We start from the raw sequence: 13108 nt of genomic DNA, 5'->3' as shown, positions 1-13108 counted from the left end.
CGAGAAATTGTGCACAATTCGTAGCATATAACCATAAAATTTTATGGTGACTTTGATTTCATTAACGTTTCCTTGTTTATCTACCACATTTGATATATACCACAATCTATGAAATCTGAACAATTAAAAGTTATCTGAAGTTATATTATGCTACAATGAGATATATTATGCTACAATGAGATATGTAGCAATGAGATATACTACAAAAGATATGCTTTTATCTCTTCTTGAGCTATGAGTTTTCAACTTCTAAACTGTTGCATTGAAGGCTATCTAAAACCCTGCGTCAAGCATACCCTTTCCCCCCCACAGATAAAATCCTGTGACTTCTCCATGATAGGCTTCTGTAACTCACTTCTTTTCCGAAATTAAGTCCGTGATTTTGTTCTCATTCAGCCTCTGCACAGTCTGAAATTCAGCTTGAGCTAGTTCATTTCTGACTTTTTACACTTGTGTTGACTTTGGGGAATGTTTTTCATGTACTCTTTATGCTTTGCTTTTATATCACTCACCGAAAAGGTAGCTGCAATTTACATGTTCAGTGATCTCTTTTTCACAGCGTTCTAATATTAATCTCTTAGACATTCTGCAAATCTGCTATGCTTCAAATTAGCCACTCTAGTTCTTGTCTGACCTAGATACCTAGATTGCAAACTCTTCGGGGTAAGGATCTTGTCTCTTGGTGGTTTATAATGTGTTCTAGACACTTCTTACCAGATGCTGAGTAATCATAATATGCAAACTGGTGTAATTAGATCATGAGTCTGTGACTGACAGTGTAACTTGTAGATAACATTCTACAGCTAGGTGAGGGTGTGGTCCAGTAGCACAGATAGCCAGAGGTGGGTAACATGATTAAGCAAAGGGAAAGTTGGAAATAAAGTCATTAAAAGGGTAAGGGAAACCAAACCTCTTGTAGTATGGTTATTGATGCCAAAGAGAAGTCGAGGTGGACTGTCAAACTTTGGAGGAGACTAGTACTTTAAGAGGCGTGCCAAATAGGCTGAATGAGAAAACATGAAAGCCCATGACTGTTCACTTTGAGCCTGTTGGAAACCAGAAACAAACAAACAAACAAACAAACAAACAAAACTATTCCTTAGGTACAAAAAGCCAATGAATATTTGAAAAATGTGGTGGTAATATCCCGCCTCACTTGGAAACCGATCTGATTAGTCTGTGACCCAAATGTGACTTTTTTCCTGTTTCTATATTGTTATGGCTATAATCTCCACATCTCCAAGGAGTTTGGAAAGTGACAAGTTAGAAACAGAAATTTGGAGACACTCCTTCTCTAGCGTCTGGTCGCTTCTGATCACTTCCTCACGGGCATTATTATTTTTTTTTTTTAATTTTTTTTTTCAACGTTTATTTATTTTTGGGACAGAGAGAGACAGAGCATGAACAGGGGAGGGGCAGAGAGAGAGGGAGACACAGAATCAGAAACAGGCTCCAGGCTCTGAGCCATCAGCCCAGAGCCTGACGCGGGGCTCGAACTCACGGACCGCGAGATCGTGACCTGGCTGAAGTCGGACGCTTAACCGACTGCGCCACCCAGGCGCCCCACCTCATGGGCATTATTAAATCGACTGAACAGCTATGTTTAAAATCCCCATTAGGTATCTGGGGACCAATATTTATAAATATTGGAAGCCACCTTCTCCATTGTTTTTCAGAAACAAAGGAAGATAAATCATAGAAAATTCTCAAAAATTGGGAAGTATATAGAGTTAAGAAATTTTTTAAAAATTGTGTTTATGTGAAAAAAAAAAAAGCCCTTCCCACGGAGCCCTGGTTGTTACCACCTCTGGTCTATGGAGGCAGTCACCCCCTGGGCATATAGTGTGATGCAGAGGTCTTCAATGTATACCTATGGCCCTGAGGGAGGCAGCATAAAGGATGCCATGGCAAAGAAAGCTAAGTTAGGCTCATCATTTAGCTGCGTAAGTGTCCTGAATCCCAGCCTCTCCTGAGGCTCTCCTGCTCATAAGGAATTAAAGGGGTGTCAGCACTGGATCCGGTGAGGTCATCACCTGTGTTGACTCAAGCAGCAGAATTGTTAGCGACCCCTCACAGTACAACGTGACCTCTGGGAGAGGCATGCTGGAGAGGCCAATGCCAAGGTCTCGACAGCATCTCTCTCTGGAGGAACACACAGGCACAAGAGGACATAAAGGGGACAAAATGAAGAGGGCTAACTTTTCAGCTTTCTCGGCAAGCTTTCTGAGGTGACAAGGTTAGATGAGGTTCTCGAAGCAGGTCTGGCAAATCTAGGTGATGCTGGGCCCTTAGGGGTTTTAGGCCACTTTTTAAAGTCGTTTAAATAAAGTAAAAATAATGTAGGGTGTTATGAACTGAATGTTTGTATTCCCCCAAATTAATACGTGGAAATTCTAGTCTCCAAAATGGAGGTGTTAGGAGGTGGGAACCTTTGGAAGGTGATTGGGTCATGAGAAAGGAGCCCTCGTGAATGGAATTAGTGCCCTGTATAAGAGATCTTACTTCCTGTCTCTGTTCTCTGTCATGAGAGGATACATACATGAAGACAGTCACCTACAAGTTGAAGCGACTTCTGAGCTGAAGTCGGACGCTCAACCGACTGAGCCACCCAGGCACCCTTAAAATTAGAGCTATTTTAAAATATATTACCAACAACAGTTTTCAAAGATGCCGCACTTTCTAGAGCTTAATTTCTGAACAAAATGTTTGAAATATTTGAATGTTATTGTATCCTTCACAATTTAAGGTCTTAGTAGATAAGCTTGTCATCCTTATTTATAAGCCTATTTGACATTTTTATGGTTAAAAGGTAAGCTTTTTTGTGTTTTGTTATAAAGCAGTCCCTTCATAGATATTTATAAAAGAACCAAAAGCAATATTATTTGTCACACAACCTTCTTCTTTGTGTGTGCCTGGTAGTTTGGGCAGAGCTTAGAAAACTCAAAGCTTTGGAAATCCAAATAACACAGGAGGTTTGAAGTGTTCAAGTGATACTTATTTGCAGGAATGTCATGTGTGAACTAAGGGAATAAGCAGATGTGTATATACGTAGATGTATATACACATACGCATGCAATTAAATACATTTTCCTTTCTCTATAATCAGCATTTTATTTTATTTTATTTTATTTTTGATTCTCACCACACAGATCGTGAACTGGAATCACACATTTCTTCCCTGGGATTCCATGAAGTATAAAGCATATAAGAGTTGAGGAGGAAGATCTTGGGGCCAATATTTTGCGACAGCTTCTTGGGATAAGTTCGTCATGTCTGACATATTTGGAGTTCCTTAGTTGTATGGAACCAGCAACCTTCCAACATTACCTTTAAGATTAATGTCAACACCTTATTGAGTGGTCACGATGCCATAAATCTATGCTTCCCAGGAGAGTCCAGCAGGCAGCTTTCCCTGACTGGGCTCACCCCCTGGAAATCATTCATTCTTTTTCATCCCCTCAGCATTTATAGTTTCCACTTGGATTTAGTGCTTTTCTGCGTAGTCATTTCCCAACTATCACATATGGTTTTATCCCTGTTACCTTCCCCAAATTATTATTTTCAAGGTTATAAACCACCAAACTTCCTGTCACCAAATCCAACAAGCACTGCCAATCAGTATCTTGTCTATTCATAAGCTGTCTATGCTGTTGATCACGCACTCAGTCCCCAGGCTCCTGTGTTGACATTCGGTGTTTGTTTACCTCTTCACCTCGTGGGTATTCATCTTTCGTCAATCCTTCCATATTGGGTTGCCTCTCAAACCTGCTCTTCATCCTGAATTTGCTGTCTTAGTGACAGGACCCATCCACCCATGGTGGTGTCGGTGGTACCATATTGTCTGATAGGTAAGGCAATTAGACATACTTAGCTCCAAACTTATGTTTGCTGCTTTGTGTGCTCTTGTGAAAATTACAGCTCTGGCTCTGTATTTTTCATCTGAAGTTGAGACGGTAATACCTGTGTCCTGGTGTTATCATGAAGCTTAAATAAGGTCATGAATATGTACAACTTGCACAATGCCTGGTACGTAGAAAACATTTAACAAGCATTAGGCATTCCTTTATTTTTTCCTGCTTGCCTTACCCAGAAGCTTAGAGTCATCTTAGATCCTTTTCTCTCTACAATTCAACTCCGTGATACAACTTTTCACAAAGTGCTATTGATTCAACTCCCTAAAATGTTCTCAAAGGCATTTCTTCCATCTGTGCTCATGGCTTCATCATATGTCGACTGGGTCACAATTTCTCTGATCTGCTCATAGCCAAATAAAGTTTTCAAAATGCAGATCTAATCTTGGCTGGGCCAAACTTAAATCCTTCAGTGGCTCCCTGCCAAGTTCACAGTCAGGTCTGCCTCCATGGGGTGGTAGGTGGAGTGCTTTCTGGTCAGGCTCTCCACTATCTCTTCACAGTTAACTCCTACTACTCCCCACTACAAGTCACACTTGGGTTTTCTTGAAAGTTTCTTACTTTCTATACCTTCCCACATCTGATTCTCACTCCCTAGCCTGTTCTCATTCTCTGATTCATCTGATTAGCCCCTAGACTTCCTTCAAAGTCAGCTCAGGCTTTACCTCCTCTGGGAAGGCATCCTGATGAGCCAAACTGGGTTAAATGACCTTTTTCCTCCTCTGTGCTTCCCATCGACATACGGGTTGCATGGAATTTTTACAACAAAATTTTTATTTTTTAATTTACATCCAAGTTCGTTAGCATATTGTGCAATAATGATTTCAGGAGTAATTCCAGTGATTCATTCCCTATGTATAACACCCAGTGCTCATCCCAACAAGTGTCTTCCTTAATGCTCCTTACCCATTTAGCCCATTCCCCCTCCCATAACCCCTCCAGCAACCCTCAATTTGTTCTCTATATTTAAGAGTCTCTTATGTTTTGCCCCCTCTCTGTTTTTATGTTATGTTTGCTTCCCTTCCCTTATTTTCATCTGTTTTATATCTTAAATTCCACATATGAATGGAGTCATACGATATTTGTCTTTCTCTGACTAATTTCTCGTAGTATAATACACTCTAGCCCCATCCATGTTGTTGCAAGTTTCATTCTTTTTGATCACTGAGTAATACTCCATTGTATCTTCTTTATTCATTCATCTGTCAATGGACATTTGAGCTCTTTCTGTACTTTGGGTATTGTTGATAGCACTGCTATAAACATTGGGGTGCATGTGCCCCTTCAAAACAGCACACCTGTATCCATTGGATAAATATCTAGTAGTGCAATTGCTGGGTTGTGGGGTAATTCTATTTTTAACTTAAAAAAAATTTTTTTAATGTTTATTTATTTTTGAGAGAGAGAGAGAGAGAGAGAGAGAGAGAGAGAGAATGAGTGGGGGAGGAGCAGAGAGAGAGAGGGAGACACAAAATCCGAAACAGGCTCCAGGCTCTGAGCTGTCAGCACAGAGCTTGACGTGGGGCTCAAACTCACAAACTGTGAGATCATGACCTGAACCAAAGTCGGACACTTAACGCACTGAGCCACCCAGCCGCCCCTATTTTTAACTTTTTGAGGGAACTCCATAGTGTTTTCCAGAGTGCCGCACCAGTTTGCATTCCCACTAGCAGTGCAAAAGAGATCCTCTTTCTCCGCATCTTTGCCAACATCTGTTGTTGCCTGAGTTGTTAATTTTAGCCATTCTGACAGGTGTAAGGTGGTATCTCATTGTGGTTTTGATTTATATTTCCTTGATGATGAGTGATGTTGAGTATTTTTTCATGTGTCTGTTAGCCATCGGGATGTCTTCTTTGGAGAAGTGTCTATTCATGTCTTTTGCCCATTTCTTCACTGGATTATTTGTTTTTTGGGTGTTGAGTTTGATAAGTTCTTTATAGATTTTGGACACTAATGCTTTATCTGATATGTCATTTGCAAATATCTCCCTCCATTCTATTGGTTGCCTTTTAATTTTGCTGGTTGTTTCCTTCACTGTGCTTTTTATCTTGATGAGGTCCCAATAGTTCATTTTTGCTTTTATTTCCCTTGCTTCCAGAAACGTGTTGAGTAAGAAGTTGCTGCCACCTAGGTCAAAGAGCAACTTTGCTTTCTCCTCGAGGATTTTGATGGCTTCCTGTCTTACACTGAGGTCTTTCATCCATCTTCAGTTTATTTTTGTGTATGGTGTAGGAAAGTGGTCCAAGTTCATTCTTCTGCATGTCACTGTCCAGTTTTCCCAGCACCACTTGCTGAAGAGACTGTCTTTATTCCATTGGATATTCTTTCCTCCTTTGTCAAAGATTAGTTGGCATATATTTGTGGGTCCATTTCTGGGTTCTCTATTCTGTTCCATTGATCTAAGTGTCTGTTTTTGTGCCAGTGCCATACTGTCTTGATGATTACAGCTTTGTAATACATCTTGAAGTCTGGGATTGTGATGCCTCCAGGTTTGGTTTTCTTCTTCAAGATTGCTTTGGCTATTTGGGGTCTCTTCTGGTTCCATATAAATTTTAGGATTGTTTGTTCTAGTTCTGTGAAGAATGCTCATGTTATTTTGATGGGGATTGCGTTGAATATGTAGATTGCTTTGGGTAGTATCGACATTTTAACAATATTTGTTCTTCCAATCCATGAGCATGGAATCTTTTTCCATTTTTTTGTGTCTTCTTCAATTTATTTATAAGCTTTCTATAGTTTTCAGTGTATAGATTTTTCACCTCTTTGGTTAGGTTTATTCCTAGGTATTTTGTCATTTTTGGTGCAACTGTACATGGGATAGAGTCCTTGATTTCTCTTTGTGTTGCTTCATTATTGGTGTATAGAAATGCAACCGATTTCTGTGCATTGATTTTATATCCTGTGACTTTGTTGAATTCATGGATCAGTTCTAGCAGTTTTTTGGTAGAATCCTTGGGGTTTTCCATATAAAGTATGTCGTCTGCAGAGTGAAAGTTTGACTTTCTCCTTACCAATTTGTATGTCTTTATTCCTTTGTGTTGTCTGATTATTGAGGCCAGGAGTTCCAGTACTGTGTTGAATAATAGTGACAAGAGTGGTCATCCCTATCTTGTTCCTGACCTTAGGGGGAAAGCTCTCAGTGTTTCCCCATTGAGGGGGATACGATATTAGGAGGGGGGGGGTCTTTCATATATAGCTTTTATGATCTTGAGGTATGATCCTTCTGTCCCTACTTTCTTTAGGGTTTTTATTAAGAAAGGATGCTGTATTTTGTCAAATGCTTTCTCTGCATCTGTTGAGAGGATCGTGTGGTTCTTGTCCTTTCTTTTACTGATGTGATGTATTACATTGATGTTTTGCAGATATTGAACCAGCCCTGCATCCCAGGCATAAATCCCACTTGGCCGTGGTGAATAATTCTTTTAATATATTGTTGGATCCAGTTGGCTAGTATCTTGTTGAGGATTTTTGCATCCATGTTCATCAGGGAGGATTACATGGATTTTTAATTGCCCAGCTTCCCTACTAGGCCACAAGTCTCTTGGGAACATGTTATATCTTCTGGATATAAAAATGCCTTCTATACACTATGTCTTAATATGTATATGTTGAATAAACTGGATGTTGAGTAATTCATTATCATGTAATGAATGTTGAGTAAATGGATGAATGAATGGATGGATGGATGGGTGGATGGATCAATGAATGACCTGAAGTTTTCAGAATTGGCCAGACTGGCAGGCACTCAGGTCTTTTCACAGTTGTTTTCATATCTATACCTACCCTTCTCTATCTATCTAACTTTGCCCTCTCTCTCCGAAAGTAAGTGTCCAGAATTTACATCCCTTTAGTACCCCATATATGTATTTATATTAACAATTGCTAGCATGCTCCTGACAAAGGATTTAAAGAAATTAATGTCAATGTCACTTCTCATCAGAGTTTAGAGTCTAGACTCATCAGTGAGTTCTGGGGCCATGGCCTTGTATGATTTACCTGTGCATTGAATATGTTATTAAGCCTATTTACAGAAGATGAAATCTACTTACAGAGGTGAAGCGACTTGCTTGAGCTTATAGACTACACAGTGGCAGAACTAAGATTTAATTTCCAAATGCCATGCTATTCTATACCCCTCCTGAGAGTAGAAAATAAAGTACAAAAAGAAAAACATTATATTCATTTCAATTTTTATTCATGTAACCACTGGATCTAAATTAATTATACTCTAATTTCCTGGTACTTAACTGATATGTGTAGTTCTCATTAGATATTTTAGGCTAAAGTTATTATTTCCTTTAACAATGGCAAACCAATATGAACCACTTCCTTCTTGTGTATGATCAGTGAGGAGAAAGAAAAGAAGTAGATTACAAAGGTTTTGTTGGCTTATGGTCTATTTCATATTTTTATCCACAATAATAAATGGAGTATATATTATTATTTCTGAGACAGGTGTGTTCAAGAGTTGTGGTTGACAACAGAAAAAAAAATACACATATATTGGGATAAAATTAATTGTTTTACCTGAGTTGATGTTGGGTCCTAGATGACAAATAATTTCTTTCTTTGTTTCTTTTTTTCTTTCTTTTATTAAACCTTTGTTTCAACCCCCTTTTTCTGCAATACTGTAGGGAGGCTTCTAGACAAAGGCCTTGTTTGGGTAGTTAATGGCCTCACCCGGACAAGTTCCCACCTTATCTTTCATGTCCTTTGTGTACTCTAGACAAATAAAACAGATGGGGACTGGCGTTTTGAGCCAAAGAACACAGTGCAGTTGGAAATACTTGCCTCATGTAGCCACAGCCATGTTTATTGTTGTTCTAGATAATAGATGCTAAAACACTACAGAGTGGAAGATAGGGGTCCCTAAACATACCACCCTCTCTCTCACATCCACAGCTTTGGTCATGCTGCTGGGATCTCTGTGTGGTTACCCTTTTCTCTGGCCTTGTGAACTCCTTTCCATCTTTAAAATCTTAGCTCCTCTAGGAAACGTTTTCCGATGTGCCTCTTTAGAGATGGTTGCTCTTTTTGGTCAGTCCACTTTGGGTATAGCTCAGAGGTACCCACCACCTTGAATCATAGCTATGTCCTTGCACATCTGTGTTCTTCACTCGGTTATGAGCTCTTTGGGAGCAATAGACAGTGACTCACAACCAAAACCTCAGAGCCAATTCAAGGTGGACCTGGCACCCAGTAGTCACTCAAATGTTTATTGAGTAAATATTGAATAAATGTGAAGATCTGTCCTTAGTTTGAGATGATGTAATATGTGTAACCATTGACTCAGATGATAATAGCTTATGCTGATCAATTAGGTTATGTTAAGAAAAATGACAAAGGTTCTTTGCATTTTTCCAGAGTATATTGAATGCAATTATTATAAAGCCCAGATGAACATTTGATTGAAATGTGTTAGTTCCACAGAGCAGGTTGGAGGTATAGAATTGCATAATGGCTAACATAAGCAAACTTTTCATTTCCAGAGTCTCCAGTCATCTCTTCTAATCCAGGCTTGATGTAAAGGTAGAGAATAGAAAATCAGATGAAGCATTGTTGATGTTTAAGAGAAGGGAGCCAATGAGTTTAGAGTTTTTATTTGTTACAGACTACCACCAGGAGGATTGGTTCTGATTGGGTGCTGCTGACATCAGTCTCAGACTCGCTTCTTGGCTCTCATTTGGGATAGAAGAATGGCAAATAGGGAGATCTAGAGGAAACACTATCCCAGGGTATAAATTTTTGCTTCTTAGAGAGACAGTACCCTCTTTCCTGATGGGATGAGGGGCCCTACTTTGTCTAAACTATTTTGGAAAGAACAATCAGTTCGGTATACTCTGATTTCCTTCTCTGTTCAGGAATGACCATGATCCTTAAGTCATGAGTATTCAGTCAAAGTGCATTGAGCATTCATTGTTTGAAAATATAGTGAGTACTTTGAACAAATGGCAGTAATTACATAGACTAGCATTATATACATGATAATGTGAAATTCACTGCTACTGATTTTACTTAATAGTATTTAACTCCTTTCTTGGGAATAAATTTAGTTTGCTTCAATCTAATTGAGATGCTTGTCTTAACTTACTTAGTGCTCAGCAAGGTGCCTATTGAAAAAAGCAAAAGAAAACTGATAGTAAACCATAAGTTCACTGGACGTGTGCGTGCCTAAAGCAGCATTAGAAAAATGTCTTAATGCTTTTTCATTAGTCGTTCATTTTTTTAAAACTGTTGTAAATATCAGCGGCTGAATATAGAAAGAGGAAACGGATATTGATAAGTAAGAAATGTTCTTGATTCTTTTTTTTTTTTTTTTTTTTTTTTGGGACAGAGAGAGACAGAGCATGAACGGGGGAGGGGCAGAGAGAAAGGGAGACACAGAATCGGAAACAAGTTCCAGGCTCCGAGCCATCAGCCCAGAGCCTGACGCGGGGCTCGAACTCACGGACTGCGAGATCGTGACCTGGCTGAAGTCGGACGCTTAACCGACTGCACCACCCAGGCGCCCCAAAATGTTCTTGATTCTTGAGAAACAAATGCTTGCTTGTTTCACCTTTGTATTTCCTAGAGCCACCTGCCAGGCTACTTATTGAGGTCTTTATAGGAAGGGTCTCATGTGAGAGAAACAATAAAATGAGAATATTTTATAATCAAAATTCAGCACAGTTCTTTTAATTTACTGTTTGCCATTGAGTCCTGCAGAAGGCATGGTAGTGAATTAAGGGGAAAGTATTTTAAAAATGTGTTCATTTTACTCACCTTTTAACTAAACAAACACTTTGGCTCTGACTCACTTCCTCAACTTTATGTTACCTGAGCACTGAATGTCTCTCTGATTTTTGTTGTCTTTCTAGCATAAGATAACGCTTCTAAATAATAAAAAATCTGTTTTCATCTTTAAAGATTTATTTCATTAAGGTGTAATTATTAGAATAAACCTCCTCAACACAATTATGGAGAGAATTATGGAGAGACTCTGGGTCTAAAGATCTGTTTAGTTTAAGTCTTGACGTGGCCATTATTTTATGATCACTTTTGTGATCTTGGGAAAGTGATTTATCTTCTCTGAATCTCAGGTTTCTCGACCATGAAATGGGATGATGATACTTCACAGTGATTATAAGGGCTGGATGAGATAATGTCACAAAAGCAGAACTGCTTGTAAATTCCAACTGTAAGGCTTTCAGAGTTTTTTCTGCTATGGCATAGGGAAAATGTCTAGATCATTTTTTTATCCTCAGCACTTAGCAATGAGCAAATATACAGTGGGCCCACAGAAATGTATGGGGAAGGAGTGATCAATGTCACAGGTGCTTGCTTCATGTCAAGGCTTCCTTACCCATCTGAAAACTCTTCTGGGACCAACACTGAACTTAATGGGGGTGTTCCTCACAAATCCTGACCCTGTGTCTGGCATACGGCAGTTGTCTCCTGGGGAAGGAAGGAAGTTGTCCTGAAGGAAGGAGGGGCAGCCATGTTGGCAGCACGCTCCGCTTCTGAAGGAAGCAAAATAATCTACGGTAGCACATATATTTGGCCATTTTTTGTAACTCCATCAGTCAACAGAGGGGTCTTTCAACTTCTCTAGTGATACGGAGATCTACACAAGCATATGTATGAAAGACTCATGGCTAATGCTGGAAATAATAAATAATCCCAGAGAGATTGTGAGTGTTCTTTCCTAAGAACTTCAATAAAATTTATAAAATGGTTTCCAGAATAAAAGGTATCCTCTAAGGGCAGTAATAAGAATCTATAATAAAACCAACAAAGAATTGGAAGAGAGCACTTATTGTGGATAAACAAATTAGCTACGTTTGCCCAGCTGCATTTTTCTCCGGCTTTGTAAAAGACGTATGAACCAGGGTCATGGCATACGAGAATACGGCTGTATTCTTAAACCAGACCCTGTGCAGCTCATCTAATCACTTTTGTTTCTATATTGGCATAAAATCCAGAGTAATGTACTAGAGATGTGGATTCTAATTCTTATTCCGCCACTAACTTATAAAATGAAGAAAAGCAAGTCAATTGATTCCTGTGTGCCTTAATTCCCTAAACTCTACAACGGGTATTACAAGTATGTTTGTTCTAAATACCTCCAGGGTGTCTGTGATGATTAAATGAGGGAATGTAAAAAGGTATTGGAAAATAAACATTAACAGCTCTTTATCCAGACATTTTGCAATCACTAGGGAAATAGCAATTGCCAATTACAAGCCTATATGATTTCTTTCATCATCTTCAATGAAGATACTCCAACTGCCATGCCTTCAACTTCAGCTGCTATGTTTCCTCTCCTAATAACTATGTTGTCTCAGTGTCTGATATTTATAAGTCTATCCTGAAAATCACCTCCTCGGTTGATGGTTCACCCTTGTGAAAATTGGAGCATTGGCTGTTGAAAACCATAGTAATAACATTTGTTTCTTGTTTTTTTTTTTTCAGTAACCCTTATTTAAAGTTTTTATCTCCTTGCAAAGGGAGTGTCTGCCTTGTTCATTACTTTATTTTCTAGCATAAAGTTGAGCACATAGTCTGTGTCTAGTCAATATTTATTAAATACATGAACAAACTCTATATTATTGACTGATTTTTCCGAAGAAAAATTTTAAGCACCTTATTAGGTTCCTTGAAAAATTAATGATTAACTTAGGAGGAAGAAATATTTGAATGGATGTGATCGGTCATCAGATAAATGCTCAAATCATTAGATTGAGAATCATATGCATGAACTGCTAATTTGTTGGCTGTTGTCTGAGCTCAGGCTCCATGGTGGACAAGCCAAGAAGAGGTCAAATGGTACAAAACCCAGTAAGGTCAAATGGTAAAAAAAGTCCATAGGTGGAATTTTGGGGGACATATGAACTCAGAAAAGTTACTATTTCTTTCTCTGTGTGTCTCTCTCTTTTTTTTTTCTTACTAGTGAATCATATTTTCACAAAGATTTAAGAAATGTAGTTGTACATTCGATGGAGATTTTTGATGTATGGGTCTTCATTTATTGAACAAATATTCAAGTTCCTTTTATTTATCAGAAGTCAGACTACATGTTCGAAGTCGAAGATGACTAAGAAAGTCCTTGTAGGTCTTACTGTAAAACTACTGATGCAGATTAACAGGCAAGTGCAACCTTTGTGATAAGAACCATTGGAACACATAATCGAGTTACCTTATAATGATTGGACTGGGGG

The sequence above is a fragment of the Felis catus genome, chromosome B2 (assembly GCF_018350175.1).
Source record: "Felis catus isolate Fca126 chromosome B2, F.catus_Fca126_mat1.0, whole genome shotgun sequence".
Taxonomy (NCBI): domain Eukaryota; kingdom Metazoa; phylum Chordata; class Mammalia; order Carnivora; family Felidae; genus Felis; species Felis catus.
Note: the sequence above shows the minus strand (reverse complement) of the source record.